At 40.4% G+C, this 24,405-nt stretch overlaps 1 long non-coding RNA gene across 1 annotated transcript in view; it reads left to right on the top strand.

Annotated features, from left to right (window-relative positions):
• LOC101932719 (uncharacterized) overlaps positions 1-15,790 on the top strand; it is a 35,419-nt gene extending 19,629 nt beyond the window's left edge. Inside the window, exons 2-3 of the long non-coding RNA XR_002888359.3 lie at positions 11,138-11,219; positions 13,099-15,790. This is a non-coding gene — a long non-coding RNA (uncharacterized LOC101932719). The remainder of the gene's footprint in view (positions 1-11,137; positions 11,220-13,098) is intronic.
• The last annotated feature ends 8,615 nt before the right edge of the window (positions 15,791-24,405 follow it).

The following is a 24,405-nucleotide window of genomic DNA, read 5'->3' as shown; positions in this document are numbered from 1 at the left end:
TTTCCTAATGTTTAGTTCATGGGGAATGCCACAGAACAGACCAGAGAACAGCAGGAGGTAGCCTGGCAGTGCTGGGGGAGATGGGTTGTTCCCTCTCGAGATCTCCTGCATACACCCAGGTAGGCAATATGTGAAGGAATGCCCCCTCGCTATGATGTTTCTCCGGTACCTTTCTTGTGGGGTGGAGCTTAGAGGGGCATTCCTCCTCTTTTCATAGACCTCCTTAGGTCTTGCAAGAGGGGAGAACACCCAGCAAGATTTAAATCGCCATGCCCCTCATAATCCTATTTTAGCTCACAGGGCAAGGAATGGCAGATGAATCCACAGGTGGTGCTGGGTGTGTGGTGAGGTTAGGAGCCTATTAAAGCTGGAAGTGGTGGTCTCTGAAAAGCCTGCTGAAGAAAGTTGGGGAAGAGGAGGAGACCTTAGCTAAAGAGTCATGGTTACAGAGCTAGCTGCACCTTTGACCCCTTTCTGGTCTCTCTCAGTGCATAGCTTCAGGTGGCTAGGCCCCATGCCTTCACCTCAGTCAGGATGGAATCCTGCAATTCTCCTACTCTTAGACCAGGCCCCAGGTTACAGCACCCTGTGATTCAACTGTGCTTATCAGCAGGCCCAACAAGGTTTAGCACCTGCAAGTCTTCCCTTCAAGAGACTGTAGCCAGTGGTCAATACAGGTGATCTGAGAGCCTTCTCAGGCAAAGTATTGTACAATCTTAACAGTTGGAATACACCAAAGCATAAGAGAAATGGAATTTTAAAACAATAAAAGGGCCAGGGGTGCTGGAACAATTTTTATAGTGAGGGTGCTCAGAGCCACTAAACCAAACTGTAAACCCTGTATATGATGGAATCTACTTCAAGCCAGGGGGGTGCGGCAGCACCCCCAGCACCTCTAGTTCCAGAACCAATGAAAAGGGCGACAAGTACATCTCTCTTCTTCAAGCTCACCATCCCCCAGATGCTTAGGAAGGCCTAACTGCTTCAGACCCCCAAGCAGGAATCTGTCTATGTTAGTCTGTTTTCTGCAAACTGCTCGCTGACATCTGCCTTCCCACTCTGGGCAGAGGACGAGTTTTTAACTGTTACAGTCCTTTTGATCTGTTTATTCCCAGCCCTGGCAAAACAGCTGTGTTACTCTAGCTGGAGCCTGGAAGTAGCATCTTTGCACCTAATAGCTCAGGCATTGTTTCCTAAATGACCCCCCAACATTGGGAGGTTGCTTATCTAGATCCATTGTGTTGCTTTCTTGCTTGCTTCCTAACAGCCCTGCTATTAACCTAAACTAACATATGTATACACTAAACATTCCAATAAACCCAGTATACTCATACAGTACCTGCCCTAATAACCTGGTCACATACTATATTGATAAATTACTTCATATCAGCCTGACATCCTTCACAAAGGGCCCTTGGTATTATCTTGATTTGGGATAATTCTGAAGAACCTTCTGTGGCTCAGAGGGGAAAGCAGCTGGGCCATGACCCTCTAAAGGCTCACTGGGGTTGGAGGCTGTCAAGGTGCTAAAGACCCTTTTAAGGCTCACAGGGAGATGGAGGGAGGAGTCCTCATTCCCTGGACTATCTCCTCAGGGAGAAGGATGAGGTGAGGTGTGTGTCTTTACTCCATGGGACCCCTGCTGGAAAACAGTAGAGGGGAGTGATGATTCTCCCCATAGTTCTGCAGACCTCCAAGTCCCTATCAGTTATGTTCCCGGCCTTCACCAAGGGTCTTTGGAGACCCCAGTTCTAAGGGCATTAGACAGTTATAGGAGGGGAGCTGCATTTGGATGCATATCCCAAATTATGCATAAGGAAAGACCTCATTTTCTGGTTCCTAGGAGGTGGACTCATTTTGCATGGATCTTAGGATGTTTGCAGCATAAGAATTCATCTCCACTGGATAGTGGTTGGCAGGACACTTCATGGGCAGCAGAGCTAGGGTGTATAATTTCCCCCCAACCCTCTGATATTTGAAAAGCTGGTGGATTGGGACACCCTTCTTGTGAACTTCTAAAGGAACAGGGCTCTTCTCCAGTGGAACTTTGGGGGATGGAGGGCTGTTTGTTTTGTTTTTACACAGCAATTCTTATAACAAAGTTGAGGTGAAATTAAGGTTGCGGGTACATATCAATGTTGTGAGAGTAGGTTACCTTAGGAGAATAGTCAAGACAAAAATTAGAAACCTAGGAAATTCAAAATGAAGGTTTCTCTTCCACAATAAGTCAAAGTCACACTCAGATCACTACCACTACCTTAACTCTGCCCCAATAGAGACAACAAACACCAAAGCTTGTACTGGTAGGAAAAGCCAAAATCAGAATTCTACTTCATGAAAGAGTCATCAAGAAGTACAAGTCAAGTGGTAGTAATGCTACAAAAGAAATTGGGCTGCCTGCAGAGTAGCTGTAATAAGCCTGCTTCAAAATATATTCCACTGCAGATTCATTTTCAAGGCACACCCCAAAATACTAGACTTAAACATCTGTCACCGTACACCTATGGAAATCACTTTCAAATTCATCGCAGACATATTTCCTGCTCCTTTAGAAGTTCAAATGTGCAAGCATTATGTATTCTTAGTTAACAAATTATACACAATTACATATTGTCTTCAAGTGTCATACGTTATTACAGTCATTTTTAAAACACAAAGTTTTCCCATTCCCCTATGTGGTTAAGTCACACATCATAATGGAAATGGATTATGGTGCCATTCCTCCTCCACTCACTGTATATTAAAATTATAGGTATACTCAGTTACAGTGGGCTCTGGACTTTATTAAAGTAGCATTTACGAACAAACAATTTCAAGTAGTTCTCCAGGCCTGAAGTTGATCAACTAGAAACTATTAGTTGGTCCATGAATCAAATAAACAATTCTACAATCAATGACTTCTCTTGCTTCAAAATGTCCAACCACCACACACACAGACTTCATTAAGCTAGATTATAAAAACAACATTATGCAATATGCACCTTTAAAATTTTTGTGGACTAAATTTTAATTTACTTCAATATGTTACTGAGCTCCTCTTTTCTTGGAGTGAAGCACAGCGATCAATTACATTGATCTTGTAAAAAAAAATCCTGTTTTTAATTGACAAAAATTTGATCTTTTAAATCCAATTACTCATGTAATATTAGTATAAAAGTGACAGTTGCATAAAAATAAAGTGCAATGAATTATCTCTCTATCCAAATACAACAAGTACCTGACTGGTGATACAAAGCCAGGACAAAAAATAACCTTTGCACATATAACAGCTTGATTAAGATTCTAGAAGGCAATTTTAGCCCTGATTCCATTGCCCAGTAGTTTAACATTCACATTCCGTGTAAGTGTCTTAAACAATAATCTCATTCCTTATTATTATTTATATTATAATAGTGCCTAGGGACCACACCCAACAGCAGGACCCCATTGTGCTAAGCACAACACAAACACATAGTAAGAGACAGACTCTGTCATGAAGAACTTATGATCTACACCAGGGGTAGGCAACCTATGGCACGGGTGCCGAAGGCAGCACGCAAGCTGATTTTCAGTGGCACTCACACTGCTCGGGTCCTGGCCACCAGTTCGGGGGGGGGGAGGGGCTCTGCATTTTAATTTAATTTTAAATGAAGCTTCTTAAACATTTTTAAAACCTTATTTACTTTACATACAACAATAGTTTAGTTCTATATTATAGACTTCTAGAAAGAGACCTTCTAAACATGTTAAAATGTATTACTGGCATGTGAAACCTTAAATGACAGTGAATAAATGAAGATTCGGCACACCACTTCTGAAAGGTTGCCGACCCCAATCTACACAGACAAGACAGACAGAAGGTGGAAGAAAGGGATACAACATAAAATTGGGACACAGAAAGATTAAGTAACTGGGCCAAGGTCACACAGGAAGTCTATGACAGAGACAGGAAATGAACCCTGCTTTCAAGTCTAAATGCAGTGTTTTATCCACAAGACCAGACCTTCTTCCTAATTCCCTTCATTCAAAGTTATATGTGTAGTTTTGTTTGCCTTTCTCCAGACTCTGGGTGAGCAGTACTAACTCACTCAAAATTCACAATGAAATAAATGGGAACTTTACATGAATTTTATGCAAAAGAAAATGTGTTGCATGGAGTGACACTTATGGATGTCAGTAGAGCTATGTGAGGAAGCCTGCATACTACCTATCTATACTGTGCCTATATCATGTTAGTGCTGTTAGTTCCTCAGTGTTATAAGCAGTATATTTACTCATAAATGTTTAAATGGTAAGAGTTCTGTGGGGGTAACTTGTCTATTTAAACATACCAAAAAAAAAGTGTGTGTGGGGGGTGGGAATGGTTAGTTTATACCCTTTGATTAAGTTACAGATCTACTGCTGCAGAAGCTTTTAAAAATGTATCCATAATAAGACCTATGACTGTGTACATTTCTGTAGGAAAACCCTGTATGAACATTTCCCCTAGAGGTAATGAGCATAGACTGCCTAGGAATAATTTCTCTCTCCTTAAAAATATATATATGTATGTGGAGATTTATGTATGTGAATTATTAATTATGAATAATTTTCTATGTGAATTATATATGTGACTTTATAGATCTATCTATATAATTTAATTCTGGGGAATTTTTTTCCTGGGTAGGTGGGTGGGCGACACAAATATTAGTAACATTCTAATGAAAGGGGTTAATTGTAACAATCAAATCATTCTCCTACTCACACTTCTATTATTTCTATTTTCACAAGACTTCAAGGGCAATCTTCAAATGCAGCCTGATTCATTCTACCATTGGTGGATGAAGATTTGGTCCTGCAAAGACTCTCCAATATGCATTTAGCAAAAGAAAGCTGTTAGTCCTCCCCCAGTCCCTTCTCCCCCTCCCTCCCCAAAAAGAGAGAGAGAGAAGCTGTGGTCCAGATGCTGTGTTGGAACTTGGTTGGGACTCAGCCCCTCAGGATCAGATTTTAATGCAGAAACACACAAAGGTCCTAAATATCCTCTATTGTTTCTCTAATCATAATTCCTACCTCCAAGACAGAGTCTGCCATTTATGTGATTGTAAAAACAGAACTGACCACTAGTGAGGATGGAAATTGCTGGGTTCCCAGTGAAGGTCAAAATGCTCATGGAAGGATGGGAATCAAAATCAACTGCAAGGCCACAAAATGCTTGTCCCAGCCTTTAAACAAAGCCCATATCTGCTGTCTTTGATCAATATCCTGCCTCTGCTTGGAATACGCACCTGGGTGCTACCATTACTGCCGTTATGACAGCATAACTAATCCCTGTTTAGACCTGGAATTACCAGGTTGCAACAGCAGATTAAAATAAAAGAAATATGCATTAATAAAGCTGATGAAAAAAATCTAAGCAATTTATTCGGCTAACCTCAACATTATGCCTGGACCACTGTGGCCACCACAAAACTAAGCAGTGTGCTGAAGTTCTCCTCCTTGAAGATGAGATCAGAAAAATTTTCAATTTCAGATAAGATTTTATTTTAGATTGAATCTCAGTCGGCTCTTCTGTGATCAATTCTGGAAGGAAATTTCTCAGCCACCCACTATTCTAGTTTTATTACTAAAGTACACAAAAGAGTATTTCTCCCCCACCCCTCCATTTGTCCACTGGAGATTTTTCATTGCACAAAGGCTTCACTCAGGACAATTACTTTAAGCAGTTCAAACTCATTTATCTGAACAGCCTCACATAAGCTCATAAATGAACATGATGGAGAAAGTTCACAAGTGAAATATGCTAGAGGCTGGCAGAACATAAGAACGACCAAACTGGGTCAGACCAAAGGTTCATCTAGCCCAGTATCCTGTCTTCTGACAATAGCCAGTGCCTAATGCTTTAAAGGGAACGAACAGAACGCGTAATCATCAAGTGATCCATCCCTTGAGCCCATTCCCAGCTTCTGGCAAACAGAGGCTAGGGACATCACCCGGCCCATCCTGGCTAATAGCCATTGATGGACCTATCCTCCACAAACTTATCTAGGTCTTTTTTGAACCCTGTTATAATTTTGACCATCACAACATCCTCTGGCAAGGAGTTCCACAGGTTGACTGTGCGATGTATGAAAAATATTTCCTTTTGTTTGTTTTAAACCTATTGCTGTCTATTAATTTCATTTGATGACCCCTAGTTCTTGTGTCAGTGAGGAGTAAATAATACTTCCTTATTTACTTTCTCCACATCAGTCATGATTTTATAGACCTCCATCATATCCCCCTTTTGTCATCTGTTTTCCAAGATGAAAAGCTCTAGTCTTATTAATCTCTCCTCATATGGAAGCTGTGCCATACCCCTAATCATTTTTGTTGTCCTTTTCTGAACCTTTCCCAATTCCAATATATCTTTTTTGAGATGGGGTGCAGTATTCAAGATGCGGGGGTATCATAGATTTATATAGAGGCAATATGATATTTTCTGTCTTATTATCTATTCCTTTCTTAATCATTCTTAGCGTTCTGTTCACTTTTTTGACTGCCGCTGCACATTGAGTGGATGTTTTCAGAGAACTATGCACAATGACTCCAAGATCTCTTTTTTGAGTGGTAACAGCTAATTTAGACCCCATCATTTTATATGAATAATGGGAAGGTTCTAGTTATCCTGGAGTAAACATGGCAAGAATCTGTGTAAAATTTCACACTGAAAAAAAGCCTCTCTCAAATTTGCAAAAGGAATTTAAATTCAATGTTTACCCAAACTGCACATTAAAAAAAACAAGCAAACATTGCAAGCATTCTAAACATCCATAAAACAAAAAAGGAAAACCCAAGGGCAAGTTAAATAATGGTAACTTACAACTTATCTTCCATCATCATGCATATCAGTTCAGTATATGGCAAATATGGAACAGCTATATTCATTCTAACTAGGTTTTTAAACTTTCCCTTCATCCCCTCCTTCCCTCTGCAGTGGAGTCCTCCAGTGAAGTTGTTGAGGAAGTACTGATGTATCACTAAGCAGTATTTTGTCAAAGGGTTTCTAGATAACAGAATCCAGGCCCACAATCAGCAATCTGAGAAGGAAGAAGCGGACACCAAGAGGAGTTCTTGACTGTGTTTCAGAAGGAGACACCATGAAGTGGGAAAATAAGCCTCTTAGACAGAAACATCAGGAACAGGGAACGTCGTGCCCACAACCACTAGCTTGAATGCATGAGCAAGTGACATATAATCAAGTGACTTGTTTCCTGGACCTATGTTCCTTGCCCTCCTCCTGCCTCTGTGAGACAACTTGCCCTACTCCCCCTCCCACCCCACCATCCAAGCCCTGCTGTATATTACAGTGATTTATCTAACTGATATCAATTTTTCCAAGTTTTCAAAGATGTATTAGACATCTCACAAAATACCCAAGTCAAAACAGTCACTCTACTGAAATGCTCAGCATTTTTATGGCACTCCTCACAGTAGAATGAGATTGCCCAAATAGTTTTAAGTGTCCAGATGGCGCTACACCTGAAACTTCATTGTTTAAGGTGCTTTCAACAACAGTGTTTTCAATCACAACAAATTTGGGTTGTTGAAAGACGGTATCGCTTATTTTCCCAAGACCACTCCTTTTGGGATAGTTCTTCACTTTTACAAATGTTGCTCGGAACCCAACACCCTACAGCAACATCACAAATGCATTTAAAATCATTGTAGTGTGTGGACACCACAGAAATAATAATGAAATAAGCCTTGTGTATCCTGTGACATATTGTAAGTATTATCCCCATTTTACATAGAGGGAAACCTAAGGTCACAAACGATATCTGTAGCAGAGTTGCAAGCAATACCCTGATATCTTCATTCCTCAGCCTCTGTCTTTACCACTAGACCATCCTAAACTCCACTGCTGTTTAGCCACACTGAATCTTATCAAAGACACCAAAACTGAGACAATTTTGTTTCTAAGAAATAAACCTAACATGCGTACAAAATGTAGCATAGACCAGGGGTCAGCAATGTTTGGCACACGGCTCGCCAGGGTAAGCACCCTGGCGGGCCGGGCCAGTTTATTTACCTGCTGACACGACAGGTTTGGCCGATCGCGGCCCCTTCTGGCCGCGGTTCGCCGTCCCGGGCCAATGGGGGCGGCGGGAAGCCGCAGCCAGCACATCCCTCGCCCGCGCCGCTTCCCGCAGCCCCCACTGGCCCGGGACGGCGAACCACGGCCAGTGGAGGCCGCGATCGGCCGAACCTGCCTTGTCAGCAAGTAAATAAACTGGCCCGCCCCGCCAGGGTGCTTACCCTGGCGAGCCGCGTGCCAAATGTTGCCGACCCCTGCTCTATTCATTCATACACCAATATCCATAATCATTGGATTCTACTGAATAATCAATGGTCAAATTAAAACGCTTTGATCCCAATAACAATTTAAACTTTCAATGAATGAAAGCTGAATGCTAAAAGATGATGAATTGCTACAATGATTGTACTAAAATCCAATGTTCCTTGTTAATGAATCTCGATATCACCAATACAGTACCATCTCTAGGACGACTGCATTCCTCCACCATCACTACCTATTCAAGTTGGCTACCGCAAATGATGTTTGATGGCTCCATCAAATAGGTTCAAGGAACTAAATTTGGCAATCACTGACATCCATACAACTCCATTGGGGCTAATCTTGTCCTCCTTACTCAGCCAAAACTTCTGTTGATTTAAATGGGAGGTGCATAATTTTAGTCCCCGAAGACAACTGGTAACCCTTAAAAAAAATAAAAATAAAAAAAAGCTCTCCCAGATTGTATGACAGCAAGTCTGCAGCCATAAGCCTTCTTGCTTATATAAAACAGCTGTTTTCTCTTTCTTTGTTCAAGCTATGCTTAAGACTTGTCTACATGCAAAAGTGATACCACTTTAATTACATCAATAAAGTTAAAGCATTAAAAAAAAAACCAACAAAACACAAACCCCCAAGTGCAAATGCAGTTCTTTAGATGTTCTTTATACTGGTAGAGCTATTTCTGCTCCTTCTGGGGAAGGAGAACAAGCTATGTTGGTATATGGCACCTTTATACCAGTATAACTGCATTCACAATTGGGTGGTACCTGTATAACTCTTTTGGTAGAAGCTCACATCTTAACCAAAATATTTACTATATACTGGGTTGTAGTATAAAACTAAAAACTGTATGTAGAACTGGGCTTAGATATGTTCCATGTTAAAAGGATTTGACTAATTTAAAAAGCTTAATGTGTGACTCTTAATATTTTAGAGCTGCTGAAAGGTTCCAGATTTGACAGCCTGGGAGACTCAAGTTTCCCATCTATCCACGAAACAAGTATCACACAGGCAGCAGCTTCCTCACCCCTCAAGGGACCACCTCAATGGATGAAAATGTAGTTGTGTTTTCTTGACAGTCAATGCTTGGCATTTCTGTCAACAAGAATGCCATTTCTGGTAGTAAATTTTTCTGTAACTCAAATTGGACTGAGATGACCAAATTCTTTTCACTGTCCACCAAACTGCCGGCAGAAGATAACAGCTTTGGTTAACTGAGGGCTGGGTTGTATTAGAACTTGAGGCCTAGAAAAACTGAAAGGCTCTGAATCCCCATACCAGCCCTCTGAGCCCATTGACTTGGGGTAAACACTTGACATTTTAAACATTTTAAAAGCCTCCTTTAATTTTGTTTTAAAATACAATTAAAATTTCAATATTTTATAGAGTATAATTATGCTTTGCTAAAACCACTGTACAGTATAAATAAAACTTGTGTTGAAATATAATAATTTAATGTTGGACAATAAAATTGTCTGAAATTTTACTTTCTGAAAATATCTAAATTTTGTTGACATTATTACACATTAATTGTATTACAATGGTGCCTAAAGTGCCAGTCATGCATCTGGGCTGCATTGTGCTAAGCACAGTAGAAAAACAAATATTTATGTATTCTATGAGTCTTATTTTACAGAGTTCAGCAGATCTATATAGAGTCCATGAAAAATAAAACTTGATAATGAACTTAAGTATCTCTCACTTTTCTGGGGCTAACTCGTCATGAGTTTCTGCTTCCACATCTTTAAACCATGCCCCTTTGTGTGATAGTACATGAATTTTTTCATTACATGAACACAACAGGTGGCAATACAATGTTATTTGGCAATATTTATGGATTATTAAATCTTATCTAACATACCTATTTCTAAGGACCCTACCACCTTGGTCTAAGCACACAAAAAATCATTATATGTAGACAATGGCACAGAAACATTTTAAATACTAATCAGATTGTAAAGTAATGTGATATAGGTTCCCAGAACACTGAGCAATGGGACTTAACAGGCCACAAGTTCCTAAATGTGGCTTCCAACTGTTTGCACGTGGAATTCTCTGTATTATTTTTTCCTCATACAAATAATAATTTAAATGCAACAAGAGGATTTATATGGGTAAACACATTCATATGCAGGTGGTAAGTGCAAATTTGATCTGCTCACACAAATTATAGTGCATGCAAAACTGCAAGCAAATAATTCTGTGCACTGTTTTTTGTGCACATGGTCGGAGGTCAGATTGAGGGCCTTTTGAAAATTTGGTACAGATATTAACTTGATGATTTGCTAAATCTCACATGAAAAAAGTGTGAAATGACCAAAAGTGTAATTTACAAATGTATCTATTTCAAAATGTAATTAAATTTATTTGTATTTAGTGAAAAAAATCTCATCCATGAGCTAAAAGCTTCCATACTAAGATTCAGTTCAAAAGTAATTTAAATGTGGATTTAAACCGGCTCCAATTGCAGTAATAAGGGATGATAATCAAAGTGCTACCACAACTTAAACCACTGCAGTATTAGTGGGTGCTACTATGATACATCTCCCTTCCATAAATCCATTTGAATGTTAGGGCTAAACATTAGCAGAAAGGTAAAAGCATAGTTTTTGGATACACTTACTATGTGTTTGTACAACACCTAACACGAAGGGGCACCAAACCTGTTTGGGGCTTCTAGGTGCTACTAATACAAGTCAAAATAAATAAATAAATAGTTCAGAGAGTCAAGAGAAAAAGAGAGACTCTAAATATATTTCTATTTAAAACTTTTTTTTTTTTAAAGTTTATTAAGGAACATTTACTAGTTATTAAATCACTCTCCACCCTCTTGCCCTGCAGCACAGCACTACATATCCATTCATCCTCTTCAAGGCGTGGGTGGCCTCATAGATTCTGCGGCTGATTTCAGACTCCTCTTGCCGTATGTATTTACCTTCCTGCTGCCATTTCACATTTATCGGTTTCAGTGCCATTCCTTCATATGGCCATGGGTTTTTATTTTGTTTTGTTTCTTTCTTTTAGCTTTATTTTCCCCATTCAGGGGGAGGAGGGAATTCCAACACCAGTCAAATGACATTTTATATTGCTTCTGTCTCTTTAACACTCTAGAATAGTGGCCACTTTCTTAAAGGGACAGTGGTGTGTTCCTGTTCCTTGATTGTTGTACTCTTTCCCCAGATCCCGCAACTAGGAGCCAAATAAAAGCCTTAACTAATATGGAATTTCACCCTGAATGGTCACAAATTAAGCAGAGTGGGCTCTTTATTAGCCTAAACAAATTAGTCTCATTTTCTATTTTTGGTTTATACCATAAGAAATGAGATAATTTTAAATGCAAAACTTTGTACACTGTGCAAATCACGTCAGTATGTCAAAGTAAAATAACAAACCTAATGAGGAATGTTAAAAAAGCAGGACCCATTAGTTTAAAGATACATGGAAACAGCCAAAGATGACAAACATGCATAAAATTCAAAACATGATGGAAAAGGGAACAGGCACTGAACCACATAAATCAGTGTTTTGAATTCTATTTCTCTGTGGGTATAATTGTACCTTAGTTTCTTATAATGATTTATTGAGGTAAATATTCTGTATGGTTTAACAGCTACAGCTTCAAAGTGTCAGGCACAGACTCTCCTTTATTCATGAGGCAGCTGAGTATTGGGATGTGAATTAGCTTCTGTATTCTGGGACTTGGCAAAGTTTGTTTTTAAGGTCCTTATAAAGGATTCATGTTGATGCAGTTATTCAAAAGTGAAAAACACTGTGCTGTAATGGATGAAATAGAAAACTTTTACAGTAATTCTGCAGGAAAAAAGTAAATAAACTGAAATAAACCATGCAGAATTACCTTCAGCAAAAGAAAGGAATGCCCTTGAGTTAATATTAGTCCACTAATTCATACATAGGATCACACAGCAACCTAATTTCTTGATGAAGTACTGAAGGGTGAGTGGAATCCAGAATTTATTTTAAATAAAAAGTATTAAAATATGAGAAACAAACAGAATGAAGTTTTAAACTGTGACATAGGCAGTTTGGGTTGATTGCCAAACCACGCTTTCTATTGCTCTCAGACCAGGATAAACCAACCATTAACTAATAAAAAGAGTCATAGTCCATGAAAGCTATGATTGCATTTTAAGAGTTTTTAAATCTATTATTAAGAAAGAACAATTTGCAAAATATATTCCCTCTTCTGTTGATATTCATAGGGCCATGGTTAGCAGAAATTATATATGGGCTCCCATAGTGTGGAAACCTCATGGAAGCCATGAAAATTCACTGAGCTTCCGTGAGTACTGTGCCAAAATATTTAGCAGGAACTTTGGTCGTTGCCAAGAAACATGTGAGCCGCAGATACAGAAGCTTTGCCTGTACTGGTATTTCAACAATACCGGAGAGAAATCTAACCCCTTGATGCATACATTGGTTCTCGCCCCATCTGTCAGAGTAGCATTATGCTTTCTCACAGGGTGGGATGCCAGTTTTGAACAGTTTTTGAACAACCAAATATAGGTTTAGACTAATACAGAAGAAATGTCATTTGCTGAATTTCTGGGTAAGAAGATCATCTTAGTCGTGACCCATGCTAAGTTAAGTTTGCATGCTTCGTTATGAAGGGATGTCATCTACTGACAATTGTAGGCATCATCAACAAATGCTTGTCTTCTGTATAATATCTGTTAGCTTAAGAGTGACCTGCAGTGAAGCTCAAATCACAAAATGCCAAATTTTCATAACATTACATCCTTCCATCAGCTTATCTTTTCAGTCATATTCAAGTATCTTTTCAGGAAGCTGCAAGGGACCATGAGTGGATTCATCGTCCCAGATTGGCCTATGAAAAGTTCCAGTGTTCTTAAAAAAGGCAACCAAAGTAACAGAAGAGAAGCAAGAGCAAAGACTTCTGTAATCTCTCATGGTCTTGGCTAGCAAGACAAAGGAGGTGTTTTTATTCTACTGTCAAAATACACTGAGCCACCAGATTGTTCTTTAGATATTTTTGAAGTGTTCAAACATTTAAATTGAACAATTTTATATATTATATGTAAAAGTTGCTTTAAACAAACATTCAGTTGGAGAATTTCAATACAGTAGAACCTCAGAGTTATGAACACCTCGAAATGGAGGTTGTTCATAACTCAGAAATGTTAATAACTCTAGACAAAGCATTATGGGTGGTTCTTTCAAAAGTTTACAACTGAACGTTGACTTAATACAGCTTTGAAGCTTTACTATGCAGAACAAAAATACTGCTTTTAACCATCTTAATTTAAATGAAACAAGCACAGTTTCCTTATCTTGTCAAATCTTTTTTTTTTTAAACTTTCCCTTTATTTTTTAGTAGTTTACTTTTAACACAGTACTGTACTGTATTTGCTTTTGTCTCTGCTACACTGGGTTGCCAACCCTCCGGAATCGGCCTCAATCTCCCAGTGACTATTAAAAGCAATCCAGGAGATTTTAATAGGCCGAAAGTCCAGTTGGTGGCACAGCAGGACTGAGGCAGGTTCCCTGCCTGCCCTGGCTCTGTGCGGCTCCTGGAAGCAGCTGGCATGTCCAGCTCCTAGGCGCAGGGACGGCCAGGGGGTCTCCGCATTCTGCCCTCATGCCCTGCCCCCAGCGCTGGCTCCACAGCTTCCATTGACCCCGCCAATCGGATCTGCGGGGGTGGTGCCTGCAGGCAGGGGCAGCGCACAGAGCCACCCTGAGCCTAGGACATGCTGGCCATTTCTGGGAGCTGCGCAAGGTAAGTGCCACACAGCTGGAGCCCGCACCCTCCCACACCACAACCCCAGCCCTGAGCCCTCTCCTGCACCCAAACTCCCTCCCGCAGCCCGCACCCCCTCCTGCACCCCAACTCCCTGCCCAGCCCTGAGCCCCCTCCCACACCCAAACTCCCTCCCAAAGTTTGCACCCCAAACTACCTCCCACACCCCAACCCCCTGCCCCAGCCCTAAGCCCCCTCCTGCACTCTGAACCCCTCGGTCCCAGCTCAGAGCCCTCACTTGCACCCCAAACCTCTCATCCACAGACCCACCCCAGAGTCCATACCCCCAGCCAGAGCCCTCACCCCCTCCCACACCCCAACCCCCTGCCCAGAGCCCACACCCTGAACCCCTTTTTTCTGGCCCCACTCTGGAGCCTGCACCCCAGCCAGAGCCCTCCGTACCCCAACCCCTGCCCCAGCCCAGAGAAAGCGAGTGATGGAGGGAGGGGGGATGGAGTGAGTAGGGGGGCCTCTGAGAAGGGGTGGGGCAAGCGACGGGACAAGGATGTTAAGGTTTGTGCGATTAGAAAATAGGCAACCCTAAGTATTTCTGGTTCCAAATGAGGTGTGTGGCTGACCAATCAGTTCGTAACTCTGAGGTTCTACTGTACATAAATTAGGGAATGTAGTTAATGGTTGCACAACTCTGTATGTGGGAATTACCCTGCTTTTCATATGATCACAACACTGGATAATACTATTTAATAGTAACAAAATATGATATTATGCACTTTTTCTATAACCTTCATTGACAATTGTCATATTATATTCAATTAAAATCCCTGCCTCAATTTTGTTTTAAATAGTGAGAAAAATAAGATAAAAAATATAAATAAAAAGGTAAGAGGAGAAGTGCAGTCCCGGAGAAAACGAGATTAAAATGCAAGTGCAAAAACCAACAAAAATGTTTATGGACTCTTTTACCTTTGAGGCCTCCCATTCAAGTATTGACCAGGCCCAACTCTGCTTAGTTTATAAGATTTGACAAGACCAGAATCCATGGTATTTTGGCCACAGGCTAGTAATCTTTCTTGTTATAGATATACAAAAACAGAAGTAGGAATCACGCCAAGATCTTAGAAGATATTGCCATCACAGAAACCCAACAAACCTGAACAACTATGTTCATATGGTTCACTGCCAAATAGTATCCAAGACCAAAACTGTTTAGCTTTTAAAACTAGACAAAATCAGACACACTTACTCCAGAAAAGCTATCTGCTTCAAAGAAATAATTCACTTTCTCTTTAATTGAAATTTACTAGGACTCCTGTAATTTATTCATCCCAGAATGCAGTTGATGCATCAGCAATTAGATGAATTTACTACCCAAGTAGAAGATTCAAATTACGCAATGCCCTCTGAATTGGTTTTCATCTTAATATTTAGAAAGCTCACCTGCCGCTCTTCCCACATTATAAACTCAAACACAACCATTTGTATTTACTAGAATAATAGTAAAATCAAATGCATGTAAGTACCAGCTTTGATATTGCCACACCTGGATACATTTAGAAGCATATATTAAGGTGTATCCTGCTTAAATGAATGCAAACAATACACTGCACATGTTCACTATGCTATTTATGGATCATAAAGTCCTTAAAATTATTATTGCCAAACCTACATTTTTTTCAAAGCAAAAGTATCAATTTTCAGTAAAGATTCCTAATAAATGAAGTTATGTCTTCTCACTTAAACAACAAGGAGTCTGGTGGCACCTTAAAGACTAACAGATTTATTTGGCATAAGCTTCCGTGGGTAAAAACCTCTAACCTTCGGATGCATCCGAAGAAGTGAGGTTTTTACCCACGAAAGCTTATGCCCAAATAAATCTGTTAGTCTTTAAGGTGCCACCAGACTCCTTGTTGTTTTTGTAGATACAGACTAACACGGCTACCCCCTGATACTTGTCTTCTCACTTAGGATCTTAAAAAGTGCTTTACAAGAAAAACATGATTTTAACTAGAAAAGAGGCACCAGGTAGAGCAAACATCTAGCCATCTAGAATATTTTAATCAAGAATACACTCTCGTGGGCTAGCAGAAAAATCAGTATAATATTTCATTTACCCCTACACACGTGGTTCCTGTAAATTACCATCACTATCCTAACCGTTAAATATATTCTAGAGGGGATACCAGAACACTGTTACATTGTCAGACCTGCCATAAACAGGTCAGCCTTGGAATTCCTCCTCTCATCATCAGCATATAAGAAAGAAAAAGAACTAGGGGCCATTCCTAAAAATTAGGAAGCAAGTCATAAAGCACGTGAACTCAGGCCAAATTATTTCATACAATAAACATATGGAATAAGATAGTAGGAAATCCAGTTAAATAAAGGGCATTAAGGAGTTCAGGAGACACCTGCATTTGTTTATGGAGAAGAAGGGAATCAATGGCTATGGTTAAAAAAAGCTGAGGAGTAAACATTAAAATAAACAACAAGAAGGGATAGGCATGCTGGGCTGGATGGCCATTTCCTCTTCCTAACATTTTTTTATGTTTTTAAACAATGCTGCTCTTCTATGTCCATCACCATGTCAAACTGTATTAAAAACATCTTGACTCAGCAAATTGAAAATACCATGACTGATACTGTGCCTAGAAACACCTATTCTCAAAGCTAATATGAATGGCTAAGCATTGTGCCTGCATATGCTTGAGCTGAGATCTCAGTGACGACTGTTGACTAAAATGTCAAAGTTGGTATATACTAACGTAGGGTTGCTTGTAGGCATTGTCATCAAGAACTTGTATGGTTTATTTAATACTGTATGTGTATAGTCTGCAAATGTCACTGCATGATTTTTAAAGGGTCCACTGCAAAGAAACAGATCTTGGCAAGTAAGCGGTATTGAATTTTCTGTTATTTTAGAATATTCATTACACAGTCACTCAAATCCCCATAGCCTGCATTTGCTATACTGCTACTACTTCATAATCCTAGTACATGAACAGGAGAAATGAATGAACTTTACTTCTCTAACTTTAGAGTGAAGATGTTATAGCAACAAAATGGCCAAACCAGCATTGCCAAGAAGAGACATACCGTATATAATCGTTCATTAGCCGGTTCGTTTATAAGCCGACGACCCAAAATGGATAGGTTAAAAATAGCAAAAACTGTATGACCCTTTCATAAGCCGACCCTATATTTCAGGGGTTGGAAAACTTTGGCTACCGGCCCGTCAGGGTAAGCTGCTGGCAGGTTGGGACGTTTTGTTTAGTTGCAATGTTTGCAGGCATGGAGCCTCTCAGCTCCCTGTGGCCGCTGTTCACCGATCCCAGCCAATGGGAAAGAGCACGCCACTTCCCGCAGCTCCCATTGGCTGGGAACAGCAAACCACGGGCACAGGGAGCTGAGGGGCTCCATGCCTGCAGACGCTTCAGGTAAACAAAACGACAATGAATTAGATATTCAATTCCATAGAGTTTAAAGTCATCAAATTTTGATGTAGACCCGTTTATAAGCCGACCCCCGCTCTTTGATGCGTCACTTTTTTACCAAAAATATTCAGCTTATGAACGAATATATACGGTAATCTTTTTTAAAAAATAAGAAAACACAAAAATATATATCATCTGGCTACAATGATTATCAGCCTCATGTTCTGTTCTCCAAGTAGACTTCCTAGGTGTAGGGGAAAGTAGGGAAAATTAGATAATTATGGCAACATACTAACATATTTAACAGTGCTGGTTCCTTAAGATGTGGATCCTAGAGCTCCTCCTCTACTTCTTCAAGCCTTCATGATGGCTTATGCATCTCCAAGTCTAGCAACCAGTTGGTTTTAGGCTTTGTCTTTTGTCTTTCAGAATTCCTTAATCCATATCCTAAGGTTCTGGTACCTTCCTCTGTTACTAGTCCTATAAATGGATCTACCAGTTGCTTTAACCCAAGTTAGAGGTTTTGGCTATGTGTTCTGAAGCAGCAGATATGTTTCACTGCAGAAAAGAAAAAAATGTAACAATTAAGAAATTGAATAGGAGTTTCTCTATAAAAAAATCAAAAAACAAAATAAGAGCTTCTTCAGACACTCAAAGAACTAACGTTCTTAAGAAGAGTTTTAGTTAAAACTAAATGTAAACTGAAATTCTAACTTGGAACTTAAACTTGGCAAATTTTTCCCAAACACATCTAGACATGATTGAAACAAAGTTATTTGTAGGAAGAGTAAACCATTTTAGACTGGATGGAGACAGACAGCAGGTATTCCTCAATTTGATAGTTTCTTCAAGAAGCCAGATTATCTTTGCCATTGTTTTGTTTCCTGTGGTTTTTCTCCTTTACAGACTCCTTTGATTTAACTCCTGACATTCAGGCAGGTTAACATCAAACAGATAACCTGAGAGGCATATAATATTTATAACAACTACTACACATTTCCCTCAGTCTCCTCAACTACATACAACAAAACTAAGTCAAAAAATATTATTTAGGTTGCAAAGTCAAGCATTTGAAAATTAGGAGATAGTGGATATAAGGTAGCTTGTGAAGCCTTAATTCTGACCCCCTCATCCCCCGATGCATCCATCATGTACATTGAATGAGGCAGGGTTCATGTAGAAAAAATAGTATGCAGTCATGTAAAGACTGATCATAATGCAGGCTCAAGGCTTTTAGGTAAAATGTTTTTGGACAGGAATAAAAATTCTAATAGGCAAATTTTAGCCTCAGACAGGTACTTGCCACTTCCAATGATTTCAATTTCACAGAAATACCGAAATCAGAAAAGGGGGGGGAAAAACTTCTTAGGTTATGTGCCAGTGCAGGATTTTTCCCTACAGGAGTGCTTTGTCCATCCACTTACAAATTATTCAGCAGTGGTCTTCCATCACGTTGTTAGGAAAACACATATGGAAACAGATTTCCATTAGGTTTCCAATTTTCCTCTAAGCAATACAGGATTCTGCCTATATACAGGGCCGGATTTCCAATTAGGCACAGGAGGCACATGTCAAGTATGCAATTTTCTAGCCCAACTGGGGTATTTTAGCTGTCAGTTGCCAGGTTGTTTTTTTTTAGCAGTTGTGAGTTGCGGTATTTTGGGCTATTTTGCTGCCCTGCTGCTGCTAGCTGCACGGCTCAGAAGTTCTCAGGAGGGAGGGAGGGAGCCTCCTTAGCTGTCCCGCACTCTGCCAAGAAGCTCCACACACCACTTGTCTCACGTCGTGTCCCTCTCCTTAGGTGATGTTTGCCGTATGCGCGGAATTCTTGTCCAAGGGAGACAGAATTCTTTTTTCTGCAGCAAATGTGCTGCAGTTTCAGCTTTTGCCCACCTCAGGCTGCAGTGATGCCAGAATAGCCTGAGCTAGCTGAGGCTGACTCGTCTGGCGGGCGGTGGCACAAACAGCTAGCAGGCAGGTGGTGGGTGCATTTTTTCCTCAAGTGAAAAGTCACAGTAGCCTTCTTGGAGGAGGCAGAGCGGGCCACACAGGTTGCTGGGGTGGGTGGGTCACAGGGCCACATGGGGATGCAGGGGAGAGGCTCCAGGCAGGCTCACAGGGAGATGCAGGAGGGGGGCTCCAGACAGGGCCATATGGAGAGGCAGGGGGGCATTGAAGATGCTGTGCCTAGGAGCACATAAGGTGTAAAAGCAGCCCTGCCTATATATGTATTTTGTTCCTCACATCACATGGATTTTCCTCAATTTGACTACAAGCTGATGAAAACAGAAGGACTACTGAGGTTTCTTCTCTACATGAATACGAATATATGTTGATAATATTGATGCTTCCATGGCATTGCTTAGATTCACACCAAAATAATTGAATTTGGCAGAAGTTTATTGGTGCTCTTGGCTGCATACAAGTACATGGAAGGAATAGAAACCAGAGAAGCAGAAGTATAGGGCCATGTCTTCACTGCAAAAAAAAGGTTTTTTACCAAAAGTATAATATTATGGCAGAGGCAGAAGATTCGTAGCTCGTGGGCAGCAATGAATTAAGTGTCCCACTCAATCCAACTTAATGTAAAATTCCAGTGGAGACAAAGCTCTGTAGTTTTTACCTCCAGGTATCTAGTCGAGGTAAATCCAACTAGGAGGCATAGGGCTGACCTCCACTAGCTACATGGAAGTAAAAACTACCCATGCCTTGTCTCCATTAGGATTTTACATTTAGCTAGCTGTCCAGAGTTAGCTGTCATGATGTAAAAAACATCTTTTTAGTAATAAAGACAAAGTCTAACATGTACCTATTCTTCAGCAAGCCAGTAGCTTACTAGGTTCAAGGATATAACCACTTCTCAGGTCTTTGTTTCCTTCAGGCTTTAAACTAGGGCAACAATTCCTCTTTCCTTTGCACTGTAAATAAAAAGATGTTCTGCTAGTCCAGAAATAAAGGTAATGAAGACAGCACTCTTTATATTGATGTGCTTCCTGTCTTGTTTACAATAAAAACAATTTTGTTTTTAGAGGGGAAGTGTTCTAAGAAAAGCTTTTAAAACAGGTTCAGAAGTATAAAAGCCATTTCAAGAGGAGGGCATTTCTACCTTTTATTTCCTTAGTCCTTGAAAGGGCTTTTTAAATGTTAACAGCTATAACTGCCTTCCTCAACTGATGCTCCTTTCTCAGCTCTTTCCCTTTATAGTTGTCTTTTTGACTGCTCTTACCTTTTCCTCTCCTTCTCCTCTGGAAAAAAAAAATCCAGAAAGAGACTAGACCTGAATTTTTGGTTGGCATCATGATACTAAAATATATAGCCTGAGATACTGAACAGATATCCTGTGCAAGTTAGATTTCAATTAAAAATGATCTTCCTCACATTTCCACTCATATATTGTATATTTTCCACTCTCCTTTGTGTTAATATCTATAGGTTGTCTGACGTGATCCCTGCTAAATTGAGCTTGTCAGAAAAGAATATTTTCAGCTAAAACAAATCTGAAAATTTCAAGAGTTTTGGTTTTTCAAAATTGTTCAAGGGAAAAAAAAAAAGACTACACCGGAAATTATTCAAGGAAAAAAAAAAAAAAGAGAAAATTTTCAAAAGAAAGATTTTCTGCTAAAATTTCCTTTTTTTAAAAAATAGCTATTTTACTCTATAAATATGTTTCAAATTAAAAATATTGACCAGCTATACTGCTAAGCTTTCTTATAGAGAGGTTCTGCTAACATTCCCATTTCCCAGAGGGATAGCTACTTTGAGGATCAGAATGTTTTTAGTTACAATAAAAATCCTAAACCACTTTGGTTGCTCCTAAATGCTCTGAATTATGGGCTAATCTGTTAGCATATTAACAATTGATCCAGTCCAGTTACACTACACTTTGTATTTAGCATTTCCATAGTGCTTTCAATGTGCACAGTGCCGTGCAATAAATCCTCAACACTGCCTTGATGCAAAGAGATATATCATCCCAATTTTACAGCTAAAGCAGAAAGGTGAAATAACTCACCCAAGGCCACATAATGAGTCAGTGGTGCAGCCAGGAGTATAATTCAGGAGATCCTGAGTCCCAATCCCATTCCTCTCTCTCATGCCATTTCTACATCGTCAGCTACCAAAAAATGTAGATACTATACAAGGCTCTTCAAAGCAAGGGAGACCTTGCAGAAGAGTTTCCATTATAGTCCCCTGCTTTCACATACACCTCTACCCTGATATAACGCGACCCGATAGAACACGAATTCGGATAGAACGCGGTAAAGCAGCACTCCGGGGGGGCGGGGCAGTGCACTCAGACGGATCAAAGCAAGTTCGATAGAACACGGTTTCACCTATAACGCAGTAAGATTTTTGGCTCCTGAGGACAGCGTTCTATCGGGGTAGAGGTGTACTTACAACTTTTCAAAACATACACCTTTAGAACTGAAATTTGCTATGCTTTTATCTGCCAAAAGTTTGAGAAAAATCTATTTAGACATTTTTCAATTCAGCTAAAATAAAGCTGTAGTCCTGCTTCTTTCAAGACAGAGGCTAGAGCTATAACAAATATAATTGAAGTCTGAAACTCAAAACTTGGCAGAGACAGACAATCCTCACTGAGGTCATTATTATGTGTAATTTATTTCCAGTAGTTCTCACAATGCACTGGGCTCTTTCCAACTAGAAAAGAAGGCACGCTCCCCACACTGAGGGCAGAACTCACTATATAAAGACTCGGACAGAGGGCTGAGGGAAAAGTTATCAAATAATTTTGCCACCTCACTGTTCATCTGTTTTTCAAGATAATCAATAAATACATTAAACATCAGTTCCAATACGTAACTTGACAGCACCCCACCATTAACCTTTGGCTCTGCTGAAAGCCAACCATCTATTCTTACTCTGTTTTTTTGACTTGTGAACAGTTTTTACCCCCATGCCATGACTGAACTTCTACTCATCACTTCAGGACTACTCAGTTTCCATAACAGCCTCATAACAACCTTGTGAAAGGCTTTTGGAAAGTCCAAATAAATGTCATCCAGACCATTTTTATCCCCTATTTTGTTTACCCACTCAAAGAATTCTAACAGATTGGAGAAGCATAATTTTTCTTTACACAGAAATGGTCTTTTGTCCCTATCTTATGCATCTAACAGGAGTTTCATAATTCTGCTTTTAATTATAATTTACCAGCTTTCCTGGTGTAGACATAAGACTCACTGGTAAAAGCCTATACACCTCTACCTCGATATAACGCTGTCCTCGGGAGCTGAAAAATCTTACCGCATTATAGGTGAAACTGCGTTATATTGAACTTGCTTTGATCCACTGGAGTGCACAGCCCCACCCCCCCAAAGCGCTGCTTTACTGCGTTATATCTGAATTCGTGTTATATCGGGTCGCATTATATCGGGGTAGAGGTGTACCAGAATTACTTAAAACACCTCTACAAAGAGAGGTAAAAAATTTGCCATCCTTCACTCCTAACTGATTTTAATGAAAAAGTCCATATTTTTGTTAGAGGATCAATCACTTAATTCTTATGTTACTCCAGAAGCCTTGGATCAGGGATGGCCAACCTGAGCCTGAGAAGGAGCCAGAATTTACCAATGTACACTGCCAAAGAGCCACAGTAATATGTCAGCAGCCCCTCATCAGCTCCCTACCCACAGCGCCTCCTGCCCACGGGTAGCCCTCCCTCCCGCACCTCCCAGTCAGCTGTTTTGCGGTGTGCAGGAGGTTGTGGGGGGAGGAACGAGGGCACGGCAGGCTCAGGGGAGAGGGCGGGAAGGGGTGGAGTGGGGGCAGAGCCTGTGGCAGAGCCAGGGGTTAAGCAGTGAGCACCCCCCAACACATTGGAAAGTTGGCACCTGTAGCTCCAGTCGGCAGGGCGGCTCCAGGCACCAGTGCAGCAAGCATGTGCCTGAGGCGGCAAGCCGCGGGGGGCAGCCTGCTGGTCACTGTGAGGGTGGCAGTCAGGCGGCCTTCGGCAGCATGCCTGCGAGAGGTCCGCTGGTCCCGCGATTTCAGTTGCAATTCGGCGGCAGGTACGCCGAAGCCACGGGATCAGCAGATCACCCGCAGAAACGTTGCCAAATCCGCGGACCGCCTGCAAGCAGGCTGCCGAAGGCCGCCTGACTGCCGTGCTTGGGATGGCAAAAAACATAGAGCTGCCCCTGCCAGTCGGTGCCTACACAAGGAGCCGCATATTAACTTCTGAAGAGCTGCATGTGGCTCCGGAGCCACAGGTTGACCACCCCTGCCTTGGATGAATACAAGTCCTGATGACTTGTGGCTCTTTAATTTAGAAATCCCTTTCCTCAGCCTTCCTGCAAGTACACACACCTTAGACTGGGTTTATTGCAGGTCATTTGTGAGAGCCCATTATTAAAATAGTACCAGGACATCATTGTTCCTATACAACTAACAATACAAAAAGCCACGTGGATCTTACTATTTTACAAAAAACCTGCACTGCATATCACAGCAAGCCACAATTTAAAAGAAAGTTAATCTGAGCTTTGGGTTAATTTTAGAGTACAACAATATTTCTCATTTCTTTGTACTTTTCTTAAAAAAAAAACAATAAATTGCAACATTTTGCAATTCCATTCCTTAATGATGCTACTGTTGTCGAGATAAACAATCACAGCTATGGGTTTTTTTGGAATCACATGAGACAACATGATCTTTTTGGTAAGAAGTTTTTTTTATAAGGAAACAAGTCCTCAGGCTAACCAACACAAACTGACTGTTGTAAATGTTCAATATAAAAAGTGAAAAAGATACAATTCTACTACATTTTCAAGGCACTGGAAATTCCATTAACATTTACAGGAGTCAAGGTGCAGCTATAACTCTACAAAACTTTTGGAAAGTTAAAGCTAGTGTGGTTTTATTATTACAGTATCACTATTCTACTGTGGGATAATGTGATTAAAAAGGTAAAAATT

The sequence above is a fragment of the Chrysemys picta genome, chromosome 4, assembly GCF_011386835.1.
Source record: "Chrysemys picta bellii isolate R12L10 chromosome 4, ASM1138683v2, whole genome shotgun sequence".
In the NCBI taxonomy this organism is placed as follows: domain Eukaryota; kingdom Metazoa; phylum Chordata; order Testudines; family Emydidae; genus Chrysemys; species Chrysemys picta.
This window is presented reverse-complemented; position numbering and strand designations above follow the sequence as displayed.